Source organism: Schistocerca gregaria, chromosome X (genome assembly GCF_023897955.1).
Source record: "Schistocerca gregaria isolate iqSchGreg1 chromosome X, iqSchGreg1.2, whole genome shotgun sequence".
NCBI classification, from domain to species: domain Eukaryota; kingdom Metazoa; phylum Arthropoda; class Insecta; order Orthoptera; family Acrididae; genus Schistocerca; species Schistocerca gregaria.
In genome coordinates this window covers 558,849,641-558,872,653 of record NC_064931.1, presented here as the reverse complement: position 1 = coordinate 558,872,653, position 23,013 = coordinate 558,849,641, and the positions used below count along the sequence as shown (strand labels likewise).

At 41.2% G+C, this 23,013-nt stretch overlaps 1 protein-coding gene and 1 long non-coding RNA gene across 8 annotated transcripts in view; one reads left to right on the top strand and one right to left on the bottom strand.

Annotated features, from left to right (window-relative positions):
- LOC126299506 (ephrin type-B receptor 1-B) overlaps nt 1–23,013 on the bottom strand; it is a 337,486-nt gene that overhangs the window by 244,007 nt on the left and 70,466 nt on the right. The gene's annotated exons all lie outside the window — the stretch shown is intronic.
- Nucleotides 9,064–23,013, top strand: part of LOC126299509 (uncharacterized) — an 88,652-nt gene continuing 74,702 nt past the window's right edge. Inside the window, exon 1 of the long non-coding RNA XR_007552820.1 lies at nt 9,064–9,367. This is a non-coding gene — a long non-coding RNA (uncharacterized LOC126299509). The remainder of the gene's footprint in view (nt 9,368–23,013) is intronic.

Below are 23,013 nucleotides of genomic sequence, written 5' to 3'. Positions count from 1 at the left end.
GAGCAATGGTTACTCTTTGTGTTTTACTGTCATTATTCATATATGTAGATAAAAGGAATACCACATTAAGTTCTAACGAATGAGCACACAAAGTTCCGCTTTAAAAATCACTTGGTTTGTAACTGGGAAACAAACAAACAATGGATGTCACATGAAAGACGTGTCAAATGCAAATGATTAGCATTTCAGCGCAATATCACGAAGTATGCAGGAGTAGCACCTTCTTCATTACGTCTGTAAGAGAAGATTAACTTAGGGATTCTCACTTTGAAATCGCATATGAATGTTGCTTGTTTGCGGGAAGATCGTTGTATGCCTCCAGTAAGAAGATGAGCACCTGTCAGAATTCGACAGTGGCAGGATCGTGACCCACCGAAACTGCCCTTTTATCGTTTCGCGATATTGCTGCTCGCGTTGGTCGGGGTCCCACGACTGTCATGTGAATATGGGATCGATGGGTTGTGGAGGGCAACACTCACCGCCATGCAGGATCTCAACAGCCCCATGCGTCTATGGCCATACGAGGACAGACACAACATTCCCCCAAAGGGTGCAGCATAATACAGCTACGACACATGCCTTGAGTCAGGGAAGAGATTTGTTTGCAGCAAGACAAGTATCCACACGGACGGTAGTCAACGCCTGGAGTGCCTATTTCGTGGTTTCCACTGACGCTAGACCAAACCTTTGGTCGTGTCTGGATACACCACCATCCAAGCCACCGGCTGATTGAAACATGCACAGTGCCTGGACGCTGGCAGATAGGGGTAATATTATACTACGGGGAGATATTCATTCGGGCTTCCATGTGAATTGTGACGATAATTGAAGGCACCATGACAGCTGTGGACTACACAAACATTATTGTAGATCAATTGCATCTCTTCATACTTGATGTCTTCTTGACGATGTCAAAGCCAGAATCCCGCTACAGTGTTTTGACGAGCACAATTGTGAACTCACGTTCATGTTCTGGGACACCGCCAGCTCCGTGGCCATAAACCACTGTCTCAAAATTTACGGGAATTTCGTGAGCTGCGCGTACACATCTGCCAAGTCACGTAGAATCGCTGTACTGCGTTCTAGTTGTGGAGCAACACGCTATTAAGCAGTTGGTATAGTGTTTTGGCTTATCTGGTACCTAAGCATAGGTTTGCCAGAAAGCATCCCTCTTGAAAAGTGTGTGACATTGCAGTTAATACCATCTGGAACCACTGGACATAACAGGCTTTAGATGTTTTGTTTCGCGCCTATAAAACATAGTGTCGCACTATCTGCACCTACGCCTTAAAGGATAGCTAGTTTCACCATAAGCTCCACGACAGAAAGTTTTGCATTCGGTTACATGTCATCATATTCCACCAGTTCTCGTCACTCCGTTAAACCAATATGATTCTATATGCATACTTTAAGAGTAGATATAATGTACATGAGGAGTACTATGATGACGATACGTGCTTGACGAGTGAAAGTGATATTGAAACTGGTGTCGAACCATGTAGTTCATCATCCTTGTCGGACAGGGACAAATTCCGTTCCCAGTGAACCGTAGTAAAGGACAATCGTTGTCCAATGAGCGGTTACTAAACATAATTACGTACATGGAACATTATCCACATCAAAGTAAAAAAACAATTGTGAACAGATTTCGAGTACGCTCGCAGCAGTATGACCGTGCTGTGCACAATAAAAACTACGGATATTCAAGGGAGGACAAGGCGCGCTTGTTACAAAGACTCAAATTGCGACCTAGCAGTCCAGGGTTCCTTATCAGATGTCGAGAACCAAATGCCAACGACGTCGACGGGAGCGCGAGTAAGACGCCCACGCATACGGTAGATAATGGAGACAGTGGGTCGTAACTGAAAGGAGTATGATTTTTATACGTAGACAGGAATCAAGCAAAAGCAAGTTATTTTGGCCAGCTATTGACTAAAAGCTGTGCTCATGCCACAGTTGTAGTTCTCTTACGCCAATTTTCCCACTCTTGCTTGCTGTGACGTAAATATACCCTATTGCTTTTGCAAGATCACGTACATGAGAAACAGTCATAGGGGACAGAGCACGTCCAACTTCTCGCAGCAAAATAAACAACTTTCCAGCCAATTTACCATTCAGATCAACAGTCGACATAATTGTATACGAATGCTTTAACGCACTGATGTTAGTTGATCTTGATACAACTCTCTTGGTACCTCTAATTTCCACGTTTCCTTTCACATGCATTTCCTCTTCAAATTACGATTGGTCGGAGTTGAAAACAAATTCCTTACTGAACGAAGGGGTAAGCTTGTTTATCTCATCTACAAATTATCGGGCCGATTCCGAAAACTGTAAAAAATGTGAAAAAATACGAAAACTGTAAAAAATGTGAAAAAATACGTAAATCTGCGGAATATATTGAAAAGTACGTAAAATCGTGGAACATATAGAAAAATAAGAGTACTTATATATCTGGCTGGATGTGGTCTGTGTTGGTGCCTCAAATGACGAAAATCGCGTAATATTAAATTTAATTTGTGAATAACAAATACCTACACCGTAAGCCTCGAATGCTGTCTTAACAAAAGTACAATAACATTAATTTGTTATTAACAAATAGTCGCACTTTGATCCTCTTCCTGTGGCACACAGCTCCTGAACATGAATCTTATTAGTCGAGAGGGGTGGGGAGGGAAGGGGAGTTAGTGTTGGGGGGGGGGGGGGGGGGGGGGAACTTGACTATTTGTACCATCATACCAGCAGTCCATATCAGTGAACTTGAAATAAGATCTTTATCTGTGTCATAATTCTCACTAATAGCCTACAGCTTATCAGCTTCAGCATTATCATATCACTGGACGAGAGGGTTGCCTATCCCCTTACCTCTGAGCCTGAACCTGCCCTATTATCCTACTACTGCACGCAGATGATAATTGGGGCTGCCATTAGGCGAGCCGTTTTCGCAAGCACATCTCACAGACGTCTTCCCTATGTTTTCTATACGGCAGGAGGCCAACGGTATGCGAACAAACTGCAACATAAATATTTTCAATGAGCGCAAATACTGGTAATGCAAATCTTAGTATCAATACTGAAACAACTCGGGTATTTTAAATCTGCATTTTTGAAGGTTTCACAGTAATGTTTCGTTAACTCGCCCTGCACGTAAATGGTGGTAAATCAACACTAATCCATTTAAGTGCATTCAGTTTACAAGCACAAAATGTGAAGTACTCGCTGATTAATTTTAAGAAAAATAGTACAAACAGAATTTACGTTATTAAAAAAAAGTCGTTAATTTAGAAATATTTGAATAAAAAATCGCAATGGATTTACTTGAAATATCTTATCAACAAACTTGCTCCTCACCACCGTTCAGCCATACGTTACACTGAAAGATTCACTCAAGACTGAGGTGAAGGGTTCTATTTCAAAGATAATAACAGCTCTCTCTACTGAACATATCTGAATGGAGGAGCAAACGAGCTACGAACGAAGGAGGGCAGGTTATCCTTCAAAGTCCCGTTGACATCGAGGTCATTAAGAGGATGAATGGTTAGGGATTAACGTCACGTCGACGACGAGGTCATTATAGAGACAGTTTGCGGTAGTACAGGGAAGGATACTGGAAAACTGAACGTGTCTTTACTTGCGGACCATCTCCGTGAGAGGTCATTTGAAATGGAGCAGCAGCTCAGTTGGTTAAGGACAAGGAAAGATAGCCAATGCAAGAATTTTACATTAGTGTATTACCTGAAAATTGTAATCACGAATTTTAATAAGAAACAAAGGTAGTCAGCACTTACGTTTGCAGACTGATTAGTGTGTTAAAGCACTAATAAATGAATCTGCTTGTCTTATTCCACTAAATACCTCTGCAAAAGTAACTGGAATAGTGTGTACCAACCCGTGTTTCGGACGTGGAATCGAATCTAAATAACTGCCTGTTGCAAGCCATTTGCTATCAGGTACTGTGTTTGTGAACGACGCATAGTTGCAATCCAGCACAAAGATTCTATTCACGAACATTCTTGGCAAAAAGTATGAGAGGTTTCATTCTGAATCCAGCTCTTAAGCTGTGGCTATGCCGTTTACCGCTATAGCCTTTCTCCAAGTGTACAAGTACGGCAGTTAGCAGGAGAGGCTCTGCAGAGCTTCAAAAAGTAAAAGGGAGGCCATGGCAGTTTTAAGCTTTGGGCCTATTCGGGAGGCGAGCTCGGGTACTTGAGTGACAAAGCGCTACTTGCGACAGAGAGTAGCTCGGCTTCCAGTCTCAAACAGGTACGCACCTTCTGAATGTCAGGAAGTTTCGTTTCTCAAGAGGGACACACTTAATAGTTAAATCAAATTTCTTTTCATACCGAAACGATCGGCCCCAATAACTATTACATTAACTCGTGTTTGGATAAACTTAAGGGTCGCCATCAGCAAGAATATCAACCCTATCCCATCCTGACAGCATCAGTCCATATTAACTGTATTTTCAAATCGACACGGCAGGGGATTAAAAAATAATCACATAAATACGTCATATGATGTCTATCACGAATACGAAATTCTATCGCTTAACGAAAGAAACTAAATATAACTCGAACAAACCGTATTCGCTTAACACTGGCGATACAGATATGTTACAAAGTTCTTCATGAATTACGCTAAAAAGTTGTAATTAAAACTGTACTGGTATGACATTTTCACAGCATATTATCTGAGTCAGACTACAACCAAATGAAGCCACATAAGTTCATGTTGCGTGATGACGCAGCAGTTAGAAGCATCCATTCCTGAAATATATGCCAGTTACAGTTTTCACATTTGTCTTATAATAATTAGATGGAGCTCAAATACCAGAGCTCAAATACCAGATCTGTCGAAAGAAAGATAAGAATTTTTATTCCATTATTCAAAACCAGCCTGTGAGAAAACTGGCTGTGGCTGCTTCACCCAATGTTCTAATAAAATAAATTACAGCCTCTGCATCCACTGCGCACGATGCATGTTGAAGATTTTATGTCTACTTAACTTTCGCACAAAACCAATACCACGGGGCGTAGACCAACTTGCTAACAGCGATATATTTTACTGCTTATAGGGGAAATGGTAACTTGATTTCAATTGCTTTGGATCGTGCAGCATAAATGCATCTCGCTGAGAACAACTTGATCATATACATAAACGTATTTTATATATTTCAGTCCCTTATTATAGCCTGCTGTATTATATTTGTGCAAACAAAAACTCTATGAAGTCTGAGAAAGAGAGCCGATATGGCTCCTCACAGCCCGGCTCCCACATGGGAAAAAGAAATAAACATGAAAGAAAATAATTACCTTTTCCGATTTTCAGGAACAAACTGGTAAAACAACGCATTTTATTCTCTCGCGTTTGCCTGGCTGAAAGGGAATAATAATCTACGATGCCGCTGGTAATTACTTCATCTGTATGCAGGGGGAAACGAATATCGCACTACCTCTAGCGTACGTTAACACGAGGCAATGTGACATTATTCCATTGGTTGTAAATGCAGTAATTAGAAGAAAAGGCACATTTACTATCGCTCTTCTATTCAACAGAGGTGGGAATTTTGCTCCAGAAACACGGAAATGTCTCTGAACCTAGGTTTGTATTTAAGAAATTATCTAACTAACGCTCTTTACTCGTCCTCGGGAGTTTGAATGGCGAATTTTTGAGCACCTTGCACTGCCGGTTTTCATAAACTTTCCAGTAAGGAGGCCAATAACCCTTTCGGCGTGCGGCCAACTATAGTTTGGGGTTTTTACCAAGGAAAATCGCCAAACAGCCATATGTTTTGAGAAGTTATTTACACATCCAGTTTCGGCATCTCATTAATGCCATCTTCAGGCCCCTGCATATTAAAAAGGAGTATACATGTAGCATATATCAAGGTATACCACAGTTGACTTCCCAGAAAATGAAGCGTAGTAATAAAAGTCCATAAAACCTACAAAATACAATTTGCAGCTTAAGACAATTACCTGCGCACAAACACCACAACAAAACACAAGATGTACACATAGCGGTTAGCAATGAAACAATTTTGATATCACAGAGTTATAACAAAATCAAAATAGATAGCATTAATAATATGCCGAAACTGGGTGTCGAAATAAAATAGCTTGTCAAAATATACGGCTGTCTGACAATATTCCTTAGGAAACATCTGATCGGCCGCTGTCCCGATTACACAATGGATCAACAGAGATAGTTTGGATTCTCCTCAATGTAGAGACATTTTCCCTTTCCACAGCATCCGGCATATTACGCGGTTTAAGAAAATAGACGCTAAAAAATGAAAGCTTCAATAGGACAGCTGCCCTCTGAGGAAATTATCTTACCAATGGCTTATCATATAAATTGGGAACAAATAGTACTGTGGAAATAGGAGGTACCGCGCATTGGAATTAGTCGAGAACGCCAGGAGGGAGAGGGGGGAGAGAGAGAGAGAGAGAGAGAGAGAGAGAGAGAGAGAGAGAGAGAGAGAGAGAGAGAGAGAGAGAGAGAGAGGGGGGGGGGCAAGAGAGAAAGAAAGAGAATGCACAGTGGACGGGCCGGTGCAATGACGTGTCGGCGGGATGATTAGTCATCCGGATCAACTCACGTTTCTCAGATAGTGCATACCGTTACATGGAGTGCTCTCACTGCGCCTTGCTACATAAATTATCAAACATCTTCCGCAGATACTACTTTCTGTAAAAATAAAATAAACTAGAAAAACTTATCACCCTGTATTCCCATCATTAAATATCTCTCAATCTTTTCCACTCTACCACCTGCTCATTTTCCCCCGAAATATATCACCAGTCTTCGTCTTGTGACCGATACTTCCATTCTGCCAAACACACAGCTGTAATCCGCCCTGCCAGACGGAAACCTATTACTACTTCCTCTTCACTTGGAACGCTCCAACGTTAATAATGTCATTCTCATTAAGCTCCAAGGCGCAGTCTTAAAGCGTAAGCTATTCTATTATGGACAGTTTTCCACCGGCAGCGATATAGTGCAGGTTGAAGATAAACAACACACTCAACTCGTTGTATCCGAACACTGTTCTAGAAAATTTCATACAGTTCCAGTAACACCATAACGCCGTGGTTGAAATCCGCTCAGATTTGACCGTGATTACACCGACGCGATGTTTGCAATTCTGTCTGACCTGTGTTACATTAGTTGTATCGTCACACGTAACAAACCCCTCTAAGACACGGCCACCACTACCACTCAATACAATTATTGTATCTTGAGAGAATCGTGTATGACGCCCCCACCTTATATACTGGATGTATCGTAAGAAGCGGCGTAAATGTACACAGCTGGAAGTGCAAGATATTAGAAGCAAAGAAGTCTAGTAAATATGGGCTCTGAAATGCATACCTTAAGAGCTACGAGCACTTGTTCAGCAGAAGAGATGCGTTTCACAGTAGCGAAGATGAACAAGTAGCTCTTAATGTATGCATTTTAGAGCCCATGTTTACTAGACTTTTTGCTTCTGGTATCGTGTACTTTCAACCGTATGCGTTTACTCCATAAATTATGATACTGGCTGTATATACATCAGATATTGGCAATCATATACCCTTGCTCCAACCAACATCGTTTTAGCATATCTCCACAGATCACCATTTTGCCTCATCTGCGAGACCAGTTGCACGGAAGAATACTTAGCACACAACCTATTGAACATCGCTGAATTAATTTTAGTGACATAATAAATAATATGCAAAGGTGTCAACAAAGTCAAAAACGTGATACCTGTCTCCCAAGTAGTTCCGCTGCTCCCACAATCACTACAAAAAACCTCACTTAAAAGGAGTGTATAATGGATAATGTACAATATCACACCATTATATTACTTCATTCTTTACAACTACGCAAGAAAGATTGCTGTACCAGGTTCTATTTTCCCTTTATTGTGGAAAAGGTTTTCTGGAAGATAACTTAGTCATACAAATTCCCGCGAGATACCCTTCATGCGACGGCAATGCCCGTAGAGATGGCTGCGAACTCATAATATTACTCTTGGTGACCACTAGTGCGTACTGTTAAGTAGCCAAGAAAGGCTCACGGATACACGAAAAGTTCGCGCTCCTATTTTTATATTTGCTGACTGTTAATATTTTCGATTCTCTAGCCTTAAATTATGGTCCACTCTACAGTGCCTTTCAGGCATATACCAGGCGAAATAGTAGTAGGGCGGAGAGGGTCCGAATTTGGTATTTGCTTTACAAAAAACGGGAATATCTCAAAATCCTCCAGTCAGCACCGCCTATGAAACCCGCTGTATTTTGAATCTAATTCTGGCAAAATATGATGCAGACAAAAAATGCACGTGTAATTCGCCCCGTTCACACGGGGCTCCCAAAACCGGATTTCGTAAACTGATTTCCCAATACCGCTTCTGGGTGTTCACGTAAACACTTCAAAATCGATTCTGGAAATCCACTTCTCATTGATGGTTGTCTAATTCCTCAATCGATCATCGATCGCATGTAAATGCAACTGGTTTTGAAACGTGCTTGCTTTGTCAAGAAGTTGTTGTTGTTGTTGATGATGATGATGATTGGTTTGTGGGCCGCTCAACTCCGCTGTCATCAGCGCCCGTGCAAAGTCCCAATTTTTACACAGTCCATTTTTTTTTTCAATCCAATCGAGCCACTGTCACGACTGATGATGATGAAATGATGAGGACAACACAAACACCCAGTCCCCGGGCAGTGAAAATACCCAACCCGGCCGGGAAACAAACCCGGGACCCAGTGATCCAGAGACAGCAACGCTAGCCACTAAACCACGAGCTGCGAACGGTTATCAAGTTACGTCTTCTGTTGCGAATATTCTGTTAATATGAAATTACTGTGCAGTGAAGGAGGAACAGAAATGTTAGACTGAGCATGAAGCTGTCTACCTGTAATATTTAAATGAAGAGTAATAACAACTCCAGACGCCATATTTAACTGGGCTAGCAAATCCGCTTCAGACCTTAACATGTAAATAGGAAAGTGAAAACCGGTTTCCGAAATTCGGGTTTCGTCTCTCGGAAGATGTGTCGCATGTAAACGAAATGTATGTATTTGTTTACGAGTAGAGGAAAGTTGATGTCTTGCTCGACATGTGGAGAGTACCTTTGTCGCTGCCAGTCGCATGCGATGCAATCGACGCGTGTCAGTATCGTTCCAGTTCGGGTAGAATGGCTGCCTCACAAGCTAGTCAGCGAGGGCGGTTCGACTGAGTCAACTGTCGTTACTGATCAGCGCGCTCCCTCTGGTTTTCCCCTGTACTAGTGGTTGGAAGAAACATAGGCTGTGGTGCATTGGCTTGTTATATGGCGGAAGACAAAGGAAAAGTTCCTGGCGTACGCGCCTCGCAGGTATGCACAACATTTATGCGTAAAACGCTGATACACTTTTGATTCGCTTTCTGAAGATTGCGAACCTATTAGCAACTAAAACTAGTTACTTCTGACGTTCTGAGAAGTTTTATTTATGGTGACAATGTTCTTTGTTTCCTTAAATGCGTTAGAATGTTTTACATAACCCTGTTGATAGTAAAATTGTTTTGCGTTAATTATAAATTACATTAGATTTCTACCAGTCGTTTCATTACCTGCCATAGTCACCAAATCATATGCCTGTTACATTCCATGTTAATACAGGACTCACCGTTGTCACCGATTCAATAAGATCTTAATCCCAGAAAATAGTTCTTAGAGACATTACTACTGTTTTACGTCCGTGGGTTATCATGAAACAGCAATAAACTTTAAACACATTTCGCCTTATTCGCCATTACATACATCTGAACATTTCCAACATGTTAAAAACTGAAATTAAACTAGTGACGCATTAGTTAATCAAAGCGGTTCTAGTTCCCGCGTGTCCTCCTTAACTATAAGAAGTTCGAACAATAGCGCTACTTATTTTTCACACACAAAAAATTGGTAGGCGCGAATGGTGAATAAATAACAAAATATGTTAATAAAGGAAAAAAATAAACTGCGGAACTGGTTATGCAAGATTCTCTGATACGCAGGCACTTGATTTCGATTTATTACATGTACGAGGAATGTGGTAAAGAGTGCAGTTGACTACTGAGTTGCTGTATTATATTTAATAACGTAAAACATTAATGGTGCCTTGTTTCAAAATGTTTTCTGAACCACTGAGATTGTGACCGAGGTATTGCTATGATGTCTGGAGCAGCATCATCTAAATTTTAGTCGCAATAGAATAAAATTTGCAAGCACAGTTTTGAACTCGCGGCCAGAAACTTTGTCAACATTGTTAATTCATACACGGTTTGAATGAATATTGGTTTTTTTTTTTTTTTTTTTTTTTTTTTTTTTTTTTTTTTTTGCTGTTGAAATAACTCTGAAAGAACTGATCTATAGGAACTTTTAAGTATCCACGTCTGTATATGTAGCAGTATGAAGAGCAAGCGCAGAGGGAGGCTACGTAAACTCTAGTAAATTTCTTAGTGTTAAACTCGTTTCCCTTAGCCAAATAGAATGAATTGACAAATAACCCTGACAGTTCCCAGACCATCGAGTGCCCAATATTAGATTCTCACTAGTTATTGTAACGCTCTCTTTTTCTCAGTATTGGACTTTGATAATTAGTTTCGGAGGATGAACTAAGATGCAAATAGGAAGCTGTTTCAGCACTACATTTAGACTTAGTAAATAATATCTGCGACTGAAGCTTCATAGTTTCGTATAACGAGGAAATTGGCGGGCCGTTCTTAAGTTTTGGGAATTAATCTTAGTGTGACCCCTCTAATAACCATTCCATGACAATTCTTCAAAATTCAACATAATTACCGGTAGCATACAAAAGAAAGGCAGAAAAGAAACTTCTCTTAATGATCACGTGAACATGACAAATATCTCATACAATAACATAATAGGCAAACATCCCAAGAGATTAAATATTAATACTGAGAGTGATGGCGCCAATTACAAAATCACACACCAGTAAACACGCACTAAGTTCTATTTACTGTTAAAGGGAAGGCAGTTGGTGTAAATCGTACTATATACAAAGCAGTTGTGGAACACCAGAATTTCTACTTCAGTGCGTTACAGACACGCAAAAGAACGGGAAATGAGCAACTTTCAATCTATTGCCACATGAGGGGAAAGCAGGAGTCCAGAAATGGCACTCTGAAGTGTAAGTATCCGCGTTAAAGTTCATATGTGAACTGTTCTAAATCTAAAATATCTGTAAACCAACAGAATGTAACAGGAAACCTACTAGCTATGCTTTGTTAACAAAGACGAAACGCGTCTAAGTGATTAATTTGCAGAATGCGTTTTAATTGACAATGTAATTAATGCACTGTCTCGTTTGTGTCTTGTGTACAAATTACCAACAAGCCTATCTGTTTCCTTAAGTAAATTATATCATAAATTAGGTAACTAAAAGCTTACGCACGCGCCCTCGCATAGGATCAATAACAGATAAAAGCTCCCTGTAGACTTGTTTCAGACACGCTTTTCAGCACATAATAGGAATCCTTTTCGGAAAGCAGTGTTGATGTAAAGGTCATTACTCACTAGACATATTGAAGAGGGGAGGAAAGGACAGTAGCTTTTAATGAATTCATCACTTAACGGCTTAAAGAAACCACTGAGCTGGACCGCTTAGACTGAATAGGTGCAGAATGTTAGCCACTGTCACGCACTTACAGTACCACCATATGTCGATGTTTAGGTACACCTGACTAGCGCACCCTACTTATTTCACATTCCATACAAATGAAGTAATTACCAGCGTTACAGGAAATTACTACCATCATTTCAGCAGCCGCAAGAGTGAAATACATTTTAGTATTTTTCCTGAAACTCGGATAGGTTTTTTTTCCTTTCTCCCTTGTGGGAGACTGGCTGTGAGCAACTTCGACTATTTTCAATCAAGTTTATTTCCATAAATATATTACAATAAAAATTAAGTCCGGAACCGTGTGCCTGCTACGATCGCAGGTTAGAATCTTGCCTCGGGCATGGATGTGTGTGCTGTCCTTAGGTTTAAGTAGTTCGAAGTCTAGGGGACTGATATCAGATGTAAATCCCATAATGCTTGGAGCCATTTGAATCATAAAAATTAAGTTTAAAGTGATGTTAATGGATATTTTTATGCATATACATGCTACACTGTCTGGAGTTTTAGCAAAGCTGGCCGTGTAGTTTGAGTGGTTGCCACTACCTACCAAAATTCATGAGGGTAAATCTTTTAAAGCCAACTGAATGCGCACTCAGACTGACTGAATCAATATAACAGCGATATAATAGTAAGCCATTTTATTTATATATTTTCATCAGTCCATCTTGGAATGGATCCCAAATATCACGAATGGCGTTGTACATTATGGAAACGTTTACTATTGAAATTCCAAGCGTACGTTACAATAAATTTGTATACTACTTCCGCCTACGTACGTTTCGCGAAACGACCCCGTGAAAATTGGAGAAATTAGAACTCGTACGGAGCTTTATCGGCAATAATACTTCCCGCACGCCATTCATGAATGGAACAGGGAAGGGGGCAAAGTAGTGCAAGAAGCATCCCTCCGCCACACACCGTAAGGTGGCTTGCTTGAGTACAGATATACTATAGATTAGTGGTACGAATTTCTTTTAACTGGACTTCCAATCGATATTTACATCCTGTGCAATATTTCTAACGATATTGTTGGCAATACCTAAAGAATCTGGTAGATGTCGGAGCCGCTAAAATGTGCTGAAAATGACATAAATGATACATACTGTGTAACTGCCCGTGCTCTTCCACAGCTACGATCTTTGTGCCCATGCGAGCGTATCAGCAGCTTTATGGACACCGAAGCTTCTTCGTCTTGTCGCCGTCACGCCTCGTAGCAGTAAAGGGCGCTACAGCGCACGACTGGAGTAAAGGATAGCCGCCCTTGAAATAGTCAGGCACAAGACGCGCGCTCCACGTCTTCCGAGAACGGCAATCTGTCTGCGGCCTGTCGCTGCTACTCCGCTGAAACCGCCGTGTGCACTGCGAGGAAGTTTTCGTATGAACGCTAGCGTCGAGAATGTTACTGGGTCCCCTTCTCAGAATTCAACGAATAACAAATCTCACGCACGCCGGACGACGTGCCTATTGTGAGATCCTTGTCTCCAGAGATCCCTGTCGCGTTGCCTGAGTGCAGCTATCAGCGGGGTGGACCCCGGTCCCTGGGTGCTAAACCAAAGACTGCAGGTGGTCGGGGGCTGCACGGGTTTCCCGGGCCTGGAGAAAGCTCCTTTGTCAGACAGCGCTCGGGAACACGCACTGTGGAGAGCCCAGATAGCCGTTGGAATGAGCTAGCCGAAATGACAAAAGGACTTATATTTTGGCAAAATATCGCTGGTGTCTGCGTGTTCATATGCTTGCCTTCCGTCAAAACAGAGTATGTTTACAATAAAAACTGATCATACAAGTTTCTTTTATTAAAACCTACAACTTTTCAAATCTGTGTGTGTGATATATATCCCCCCTCCCCTCGCTCGTTGAATTTTCCGCAAAAGGTGCGCGAGAAAGCCTTCTGGTAAATCTGGATATAAATTCGAATTCCGCTGCCTTTAGTCATGGGAAGTAACGTACCGTTTTACAACTTGGCACGTTCGCTCTCGTAATAGTAGTAATAAGCAGGATCGTTCGGGTAGCACTTTCCGGGCTCACGGGCACGCGAAAACGACGTCGCGTTCGTGCAGCGGCTTCGCCGAATTCTGCCAACTTGGAATGTGGGGGTTAAGTTCTTACGGCGAGTAGGTAAACGACAGAAGCTGCTAGAAATTTCTTCTGGCGGTCCTAAACTGTAAGATTCGCAAACGTGCTTACGTCAGTGCAGTGGAGGCACTCTGCATGACATGTATTCACATTTAACGGTTTTGTTGGTTCTCGTTTCTACTTCGTGTAAAACTCTGAAGTTAGGTGCAAACAAACCAATTTCTTAGACTGGGAGCTACAGATTGAATTAAAATATTTAAATACTCGCGGGAGACTAAAATAATGTTACTAACTTGTTTCGGATCTTATTTTCATGTATCTTGTATTGCGCCTTCCTGAAGTTTTATGTAGATTCTCTAAATTTGGCTTTTTCTTAATCAACTGTTTTTTCCGCTGAGGCAGTCAATTTATTTAAGACAGTATTTCATTCCACACTATTGGCTAGTTTAAACAGTTCGCTCAGTTTAAAGTGCACATTTTCATTTCCTCGTGTGCATGGTATTAACAGATCACATATGAGGCCGTAATAAATACCCCAAACATGAGAATACTCCAGGAAATTCCAAGTTAAACTATAGGTCCCCTTTCGCCGGCAGGTTTACTGAGGTGCTTATGTCGCCGAAATGGCGTCCACTTGAAATAAATTGCAAACAAGGATCTGAACATCCCTCCTGATTGGCTCAAAGCCAATCATGCCATACAAATTTACTTAACTACAAGAAAATTAGTATCCCGAAATCCATTCTTAAGAGTTTAATACCGCGTACAATAGGGTGAATCTGGACATATGTATTATTTACGAAATCCCGATACTCTTGGATAGACCTTTTAAGTCTTGTTTGTTTTATGATATAGTGTAAGATCAGCTAACGCCACACCTACGAAGATACGTGTTAACTTGAAGGTATCTAAGCAGACGAATCTGATAAGTAGTGTGGAAAAAGCTTTAAATGTGAGCGCTTTAGCAGAATGGAAAGTTTTTCGATCACCAGAATTGTTTACATTTGTTACCTTTCTAGGATTCAAATTGTTAACGTCGTGTTTACGTTTTTGCTTTTTCAAAATAAAATCAGTAGACAGCTGCACGATTGTAGTATTTTATTGCACTTAACCGGTTTCGACAGTTAATCTGCCATATTCGTAAATCTACAAAGTTTATGAAAGTAGGAATCAGCCGAACATGGCCATAAATGTATGTAAGGCACAAGAAGCGCGTTATAGAAAACTTATTGTTATTGGTTTTTAACGTGGATAAGCAGAGATCAAATTAGGATGGGACAGTCGCGAAATTATAAAGGCTAAATTGAAAATATTAATGTTTGTTTAAAATTATCCAGTGTGTAGTAAAGTCGAACACACCTTTGTTAATGTCGCAATAAAATATTTAAATTCTGCAACGGATAATTCATTTTATTTTCAAAAATCCGACACAGTGTGTCGGATTTTTGAAAATAAAATGACAGCCTTGAACAATTTACGTCTTAAATTTACAGTCTGTCGTTCTTTGGTACATTACACACACACACACACACACACACACACACACACACACACACACACAGTTCATTTCAGCATTGTCGCTGCTCTGCATAAAGGACACACTATATACGAATGTGAAAATTTTAATTAGGCAGCAGATTAATTTGTTTCAAACTATGTAGAACCATTTTCCTGCAGTTTAATATCTAAGAACAAGAATGGTGATCCTGTGCATAACAAACCATGAGATCAGACTGCTGACATTGTACTATGTCTCCTTGGGTAGCATAGTACAGGCTGAGGCTGCCATCTCCATCAAGCTCGTACACTGCTCTTTCAGAAACGAGCAATGAACAGCATAAATCACACATTCATATAGAAGACTTCGTGGCACTGCCTACATATTTAATCTGTCGGAAAATTAAATGCCCATGCTCAATATGACATACAAAATGGATTACTATGTTCCTACAACAGAAACCTTCGGTTTATAAAAAAAATAACCCTTTTCATCAAGAAATTATAAAAGTTGCTCACATAAATAAAACACTCTTTTCCTTTCCAGCGATAATCGTAAAGGCATATTGCTCGATTTTTACATTTTTCTACATATTAGAGTAAGTAAATGACTTCCACAAATGTCGGAATAAGATAAGCAACAATGTAAAATGTGATTCGAAGAACTGAATGAGAAATATCTTCTAGATAAGTGTACTTACTGTAATTTCTTTCTGGATGTATTTTGTGACTATTATATAAATGCACACGTATGATTCGTAATGTAAAAGATTAAAAAAGTAACACGATTCGGAACTGTCAAGATAGATTAAAGGTAACACGTTTATACTTCTCATTTCTCAATCTTAACTGCATAAAGTAATACAAAAAACGACGCTCTTTTTATAGACCTTTGAGGTGACAGCGTCAAGTTAGGGGCTGACAACTGGCGCTAACGGTGACCACAAGCAACTATACCATGAAAATCTACTTGAAAATTGTTCACTACCGAGCATGTGCAGTAAGGACATTTCTGTGATGGATGATGGAAGCTCTGACTGCTGCCCGAACGAACCGTGTCTTTCAGTGGTTCACGAAGCCAGGTACATTGCGTCTTGCAATAATAAATTTCGTGACGTTCTAGCGCTTAGCAAAAGAACCGGGCAACCTGCTGCTCTCATTTAATCCTAACTATTCAACTCCCGTCTGCGGAACAATCATAAATCAATCGAACGGATTTTTTGGAGGAACCTCAGTCACGCAATTTCCGTGCGATGCTTCCAATTGTTTGGCATTTCATGCCCGTAACATTTCTTTGCACTCTTACGTTCAAACATACCAGCCGCATACTTCCGAATTAGTTGTACTGATACATGTTTGTTCCACCTGCTTACTTAAAATAAAATTTCTCTCCACCCAGCCCATAAAGTGTGTGTATTCTAAAAGTATCCTCGCAAATTACTTTCGGCATTACTATTACCCAGTATACAAAAACATTGTGCGCGGACAACTCGACAATATCCATCAGGACATTTATATGTATAATAAGCAGCAACTGTCCAACAACCCCTTAGCTTCCTCGACATCTAACAATTTCACCACAATAACTGCGTTTTGAATTCGACTTGTCAAAAAGTATTAATCCAGTTACAAATTTCACACATTTCTTGGTTCCTAGGTGACTGAACTATATAAAACGCTCTCATCCTTAATGACGTGAACGGAACGTTGACTATCAATTATGCTTTCTATATCTAATACCTGTATGAAATAAATGAAGACGGCATAAATGTGGGAGTCACTATCTACTGACAACAGCCGAACAAGTGAGAACTTAGTTTCACAAGCCCGCTGCATGCACAATCCATTGTGTTTAATACAATGCCTTCAGATGCCGTCACAGTACGCGAACAAAAAAACATTTGTCATTATTAGGTAATAGACTTCCTACAAGTAGGTCTATAGTTGATTATCTATAAGATGACAATTCTTGAAAATAGGAATGGCTTTCGCCGTTTTCTAATCGTTTGGAACACTTCGTTGCTCAAACGTCCAGTGATTAAGTGGAGCAAGTCCTTCGCATGATGTAAAGATAATCGAACGGGTACTTCTTGCCTCTTAAGCGATTATAATGTTTTCAAATGATCACTTCTCTTTCTAGCTGTCACTGAAAAGAGCAACTGGAGTAAGATCTTCAGTAAAGCAATTTGATGAGACAGAATTCAGTATTTCGGTTTAGTCGCCGTTCGTTCTATTACCAATACGGCCGCTTAGTGAGTAGACAGATGGCAGATTTGCTGACTGACTTTACGCAAGACAATTTCTTCCTCGATTTAGTATATATTGCTTTCAAATTTTTTTAAGATATCCACTTGGCTCCAAACCAGAGGGCGTAAACTGGTTCTGGGAACGACCAAGCAAATCTCCATTTGTACTTTCACCACGCGAGTCAGGCTAGCAGTGTTCAGCAAAACAGCCAGCCGTCTAAAGGAACTGAGAAGGGTCTCACACCAGATGACAGGTGTCGTTCTTAGTGCGATGAGCCACGATTTTTGGCTGGCTGCTTCCGATGACCTCAATGGCCGCTACACTACGTGAAAAAGTGCCGCCACCGCCGCCGCCGCCCCTCCCCCCTTTCTCCGTTTCCAAAATAGTCTTATCTCCGATTGAAAGCATGCACTCAATATAAACTACTCCCAGTTTCAACAAACGAGACGTATCTTGCTGCCTTAGATCTACTTGCAGTAACGGACACCACCTCAAATTTAATGTTGATACGTGGAGGTGCGGGCAGTACACACATTTGTCTTCCGCCAGGGATCCGCAACGTCACCTCGCCACTACCATTTAACCCACGTCTGCGGGCGATCCGGTCGGAAAGCATGTCTCGTTAACAGGACATAAGCCCTAATATTTGTTCATTTCTGATGAGCTAGCTGTGTCGAGGATAACAGGCGTCGACTCCGGGGCACAGCATGCGTCGGAGTTGCCACGGTCCTGGGCAATAGAAGCCGAAAGGCCGTGGCCGTCGCAGCTACCTATTGGCTTTGGGGAACGGACAAGACCCCGTTTCACACCTAGACAAGTAGTACTGTCCTAGTCCACCTTTCACAACGTACAACTATACAATCACGCAAAAGTAATATCCGAACAAAGCAATGGGAAATGTAGAATTCCAGGGAGATAGCTGCAACAGGAAATCTGCAAATTCTTTGCCAGGATGTTGGCTCTGCGATGTTTAAAAAATCAGAACAGAGGGGGAGCAAGTGGAATTAAGCAAACGCAAACTACGAAACTAAATTCCTGACAAAAAATTGTGTGCACGCTGTTCGCGCCGTGGATTTTTGATGAAAACGTCGGGACAAAATAAGTGTTTCGTATTAACATGTAATTGATCAATATCTTTAACACAATGGCTACAAACAGTATATACATATCACACGTCTGAGCTGTCCCCGGCCGCTGTGTGCCCGATGGACCAGCTACTTCATCGCTTTATGCTGTTTCTTTATTTCCTTTTCGACGCTGCCGTAGCTGTTTCGTTCGGCACTGGAGGTTTTAGGCTTTCTTGAATTACTTTCAATGCGAGCTTTCCTCTTGACTTGAAGTTTCTAAAATTGCGGGCATAATTACGAATCGTATGACACTCCCCATTTTGTAATTTTCATTTTAATATATTTCCAAATATATTCCGGCTAATATTTTTCTCACTTTAGGTTCTAGGATAGCTCAGCAGGCTTTCACAATAATAGGCATATCAACGCTAAAACAATTTAAAACTTGACACACAACTAATTAGTAACAATCACGGTCATGCGCCTGCACTGGTACGATGTCACTGGCAAAAACAAATACTGCGTGAGAGATGTAGCCATGATATATCAGCTATGAGCCCAACCACTGTTTACGCATTATTAGCCTGTTAGTTACTAGCGATTCAAATATGACTATTTTGTCAAAGTTCGGCAGGGGAGCGAATAGACGTTTTAGCATCAAAAGTGAAACACCCGAAAGGTATGGTCGCATGTCATTGTAACTTCCTACTTGTACATACCGTCGGCGGATATGAAAATTGAGAGCGGCCACCAGAGCGTGTTTATGTTCTTATTGTTGTTACTAGGCCTGGTAGGGTATATAAGGGGGCGTGAAACGCGTCAGACGCTGAGTGATCACTGTGAAAAACATGTCCTGTACTCGTGAGACAGCGTTCTCAGCATCTGACAGTTTGGAACGGGTCTCACTGGGCCTCCATTTAGCCGCCTGGCGGAATCGTGCCATATCCAGATTTGTGGGGGCATTCGGATGTGACTGGCCCGGTATTGAACTTCATAGATACGTGAAGTCAAGCATACCGGTTTTCGAAGATCCGGTTGATAATGTCTGACTAGCACAAAGCAAGATCGCTGTCTTGTGCACAAACCACATCGTAGTCCCTTTGTATCTGCGCCTGCCATCAGAGAACTAATGTACTCACTGCAACAGTCATCCCACACGCTGCTCTTCTGCACCACCCCAGATGACCATCATTGACGAGTATTGCGGCGACCTGGGCAGAAGTCTCATTATTTCTATGGTTTGGAAAGATACAGCGGTATTACTCTTGGCGTCTTGGTGTGAGGAGCCACTGGATGTGACTTCAGGTCACAGCTTGTAGGGACTGAGGCAACTCCCTCCACAGCAGTATGTCACGGACATACTGCATCCTCACGTTACCTCTGGTGCGACTGGTTGGTGGTGCCATTTTTAAACAGGACAATGCTCGCTCACACGTCACATGTCTGTGACCTGTGTGATGTTGAGGTATTCCCGTGGTCAGTAAGATCCATAGATGTTCTCGACTGAACGTGTGTTCGAGCGGCTCGGATGTAAGCTCCGTCCTACTGCTATTAGAGGATATCAAAGACCAGTTCACAGCTGTAAACAAACTTTGACACCCTTGCCAACCGAATCAGTATAGGCATGGAGCGGCGGAGGGAGGCAGGCTGTGTGCAATTTCATATTAATATGTGGTCTCTCAATGCAAAAGTTCTTTGTAAATATAACACGATTTTGAGATCACTTCACTTCGTCACGTACCCTTTCAACCTGTGAAATTTCGTTTCCTTCTTCCCTTCTGGGTACTTTTGTTGTCAGGAAGTGTTTATAACAAGAAATGGCCACTTGTCTCCATCAGGAAATCGAAGCTAAATGAAAGCTCCAAAGCTATTGGGCAGTAAGCACGAGCGCGCTGTACATCGGCAAAGAACAAAAATATTCATTGTGTGCAACGCATCTATAAACGTTATGCCATGGAAAACAGATGGAAGCGTGCCCTAGAGATGCCCGTTCTAGCTTAATTCTTTTCAGCCTCTGCAGTGTTTGAACCCGACTACAAATAACTTAGTATTTCAACAATTTACCATAATCGATTGCGCTTCTAACTGTACAATTGCTTCAGGAATCATTCTTAAATTATTCTCAAGGTATTTTATGGAAACGTGTGAGAATATAAATGGGAGTGAATGGAAGAATGTTTGAATGTCAGCTCCCCAGGTGAAAAGAAATTTAGAGCAGCAAATCTACACCCTCTAAATTAATGTAAATTACACAAGATTAATTTACAGTGAGCTTACATTCATCTACCTCCCATTCCACCCACGATTGGATTTCACCGAGCGAGATGATTCTTATTTATTTATGGGATAGATAATGTTGTGGGGAAAGCAAACGGAAGACTGCGATTTATTGGCAAAACACTTAGAAAAGTAACAGGTTTCCTAAATAGACTGCTTACACTACGCTTGTCTGCCCTCTTCTGCAGTGTAGGATCCGCATCAGATAGGACTGATGAAGGACATCGAACAAGTTCAAAGAGCAGCAGCTCGTTTTGTCTATCGCGAAATAGGGGACAGAGTGCCTCGGATTATCACACACGAACTGGGGTGCCAGTAATTAAAACAGGAATTTTCGCTGCGACAGGGCCTTCTCATGAAATTTCAATTACTAGCTTTCTCCTCGTTTTGTGAAAATATTTTTTCGGAACCCTCCTACATAGGTAGAAATGATGTTGCTCGATACTGGTCGAAAATAACATTTATAAACGAATCACATGCAGCCAATGTCGACTTCGCAATCAAAAATTAAGTTCCTGTGTACCAATTGACCCAGTGTATGCCACCAGTTTCTCATGTCGTCTTGGTACAATATTTCGACAACAGATCACCATGTCTTGGTGTACATGAACGTGCTCAATATATTGGACCAAGATGGCACGAGAAACAAGCAGCCCACCCAGGACATCAGGCATCATTACGGCAAACAAAACATGCTACCTTGAATTACATGCCATCTGCTGTACCCAAAGCTCAACTTGGATGATCATCATAGCCTCCGTGCATTTTCTCACTATTAAGAGTATTCTGTAACTGACTCATGTTGCATCATTAATCGTGTATTGAAAAATGTTTACACTTGTTTCTTGACGTGCGCAACTATGAATTTCTTTGCGTTGAAAGCTGCTCATGTTTGCACCACCCTGATATTTTTTGAAGACTTAATTGAACGCTATTACAATTTTTACTACGTGACACGCATAAAAAGTTTTCTCAGGTCGTCAGCCGAGTCAAGGCATCATTCTGCGCCAATGTTTCGACAGGTTTCCTACTCATCTTCAGGCGAATATGACGTGTAGGAAACTTGTCAAGCGTTGCAGCAAAACGATGCCTTGACTCCACTGATAACCCGAGATGACTTCGTTATCGAAATTCGCCGAGAAAGCCTGGCTTCCCACAACCCTCATAAAAAGATTGAAATGGTAGCAAACTCTGTCCCAAGTCTGCCTGTCAATAACACCGCGACCGTCTTCCAAACCTGGTTAGATCTCCCATTGTCTTTTTTAGAGGTGTCGCAAGTTCTGAATAGAATGGTATTCGAAAAATCTACAAACATGCAACGTGTACAGTAGTAGTGTATTTTGTCCTTTGTCCAGCATTAAACCGCTTGCAAAAACTAGTTTGGATAAAGTCAGATGTCTTCCGAAGCTAACAGATACTTCCTAGAGTTAATCAGATGTCTGTACCATGCACGATCAGTAATTTGTTTACCGGACTAAGACTGCTACAAAATAAAAAGAGAATTTTTGTCCTCACACGACAGCGTGACGATGTGTAGTCTTCTATCATCTGTTGTGACTGAATTCATTCAGGCAGCAACATGCATAATACTTTGAACGGCAGCTTTATTTGCTTTAACCACTTCAAATGTCTTGAAACACGATGCATATTAGTCGTTTCTCGGAATGTAATAGCTCCTACGGCTTTTAGCCGTGCAGTCACTATTTCTGTAACTGAAAGCTAGTGTCTTCTGTCGAAGCTTGTTCACACTGCTCAGTTTCTTTATATTGTCCACTAGTCACTTCTGCATCTGTAAAAGTTTTGTTATTCGTTCTTAGATGGAACTAGAGGGATAGTTTCTACTGAGATGCGGGACAAGAACGAGCTTGTTAAACTAATTCAGGAAAACGCATGAAATTTTAAATAAGAATGGTGTGACTTTGAACTACATTCCTTCAATACAAAACAGTAGATTTCGGCACTGTTTCTTCATTTGGTGTAGTCACTATAGCACTATTTGATCAGCAAGTCACTTTTTAAGTAGGGCGGGCAAAATAAAAATAGGCCGAAAAATGAAAGACCGAGTGGAACAGACCCTCGTTAATGAACAGAACTGCCATCGCAAATTCAGACAACTGAAGATGCAACGATTGGTTGCTGTCACATGACTATGCATCCTCATGGTTCGTCCCGAATACTTCGCCGTGTCATTAAGT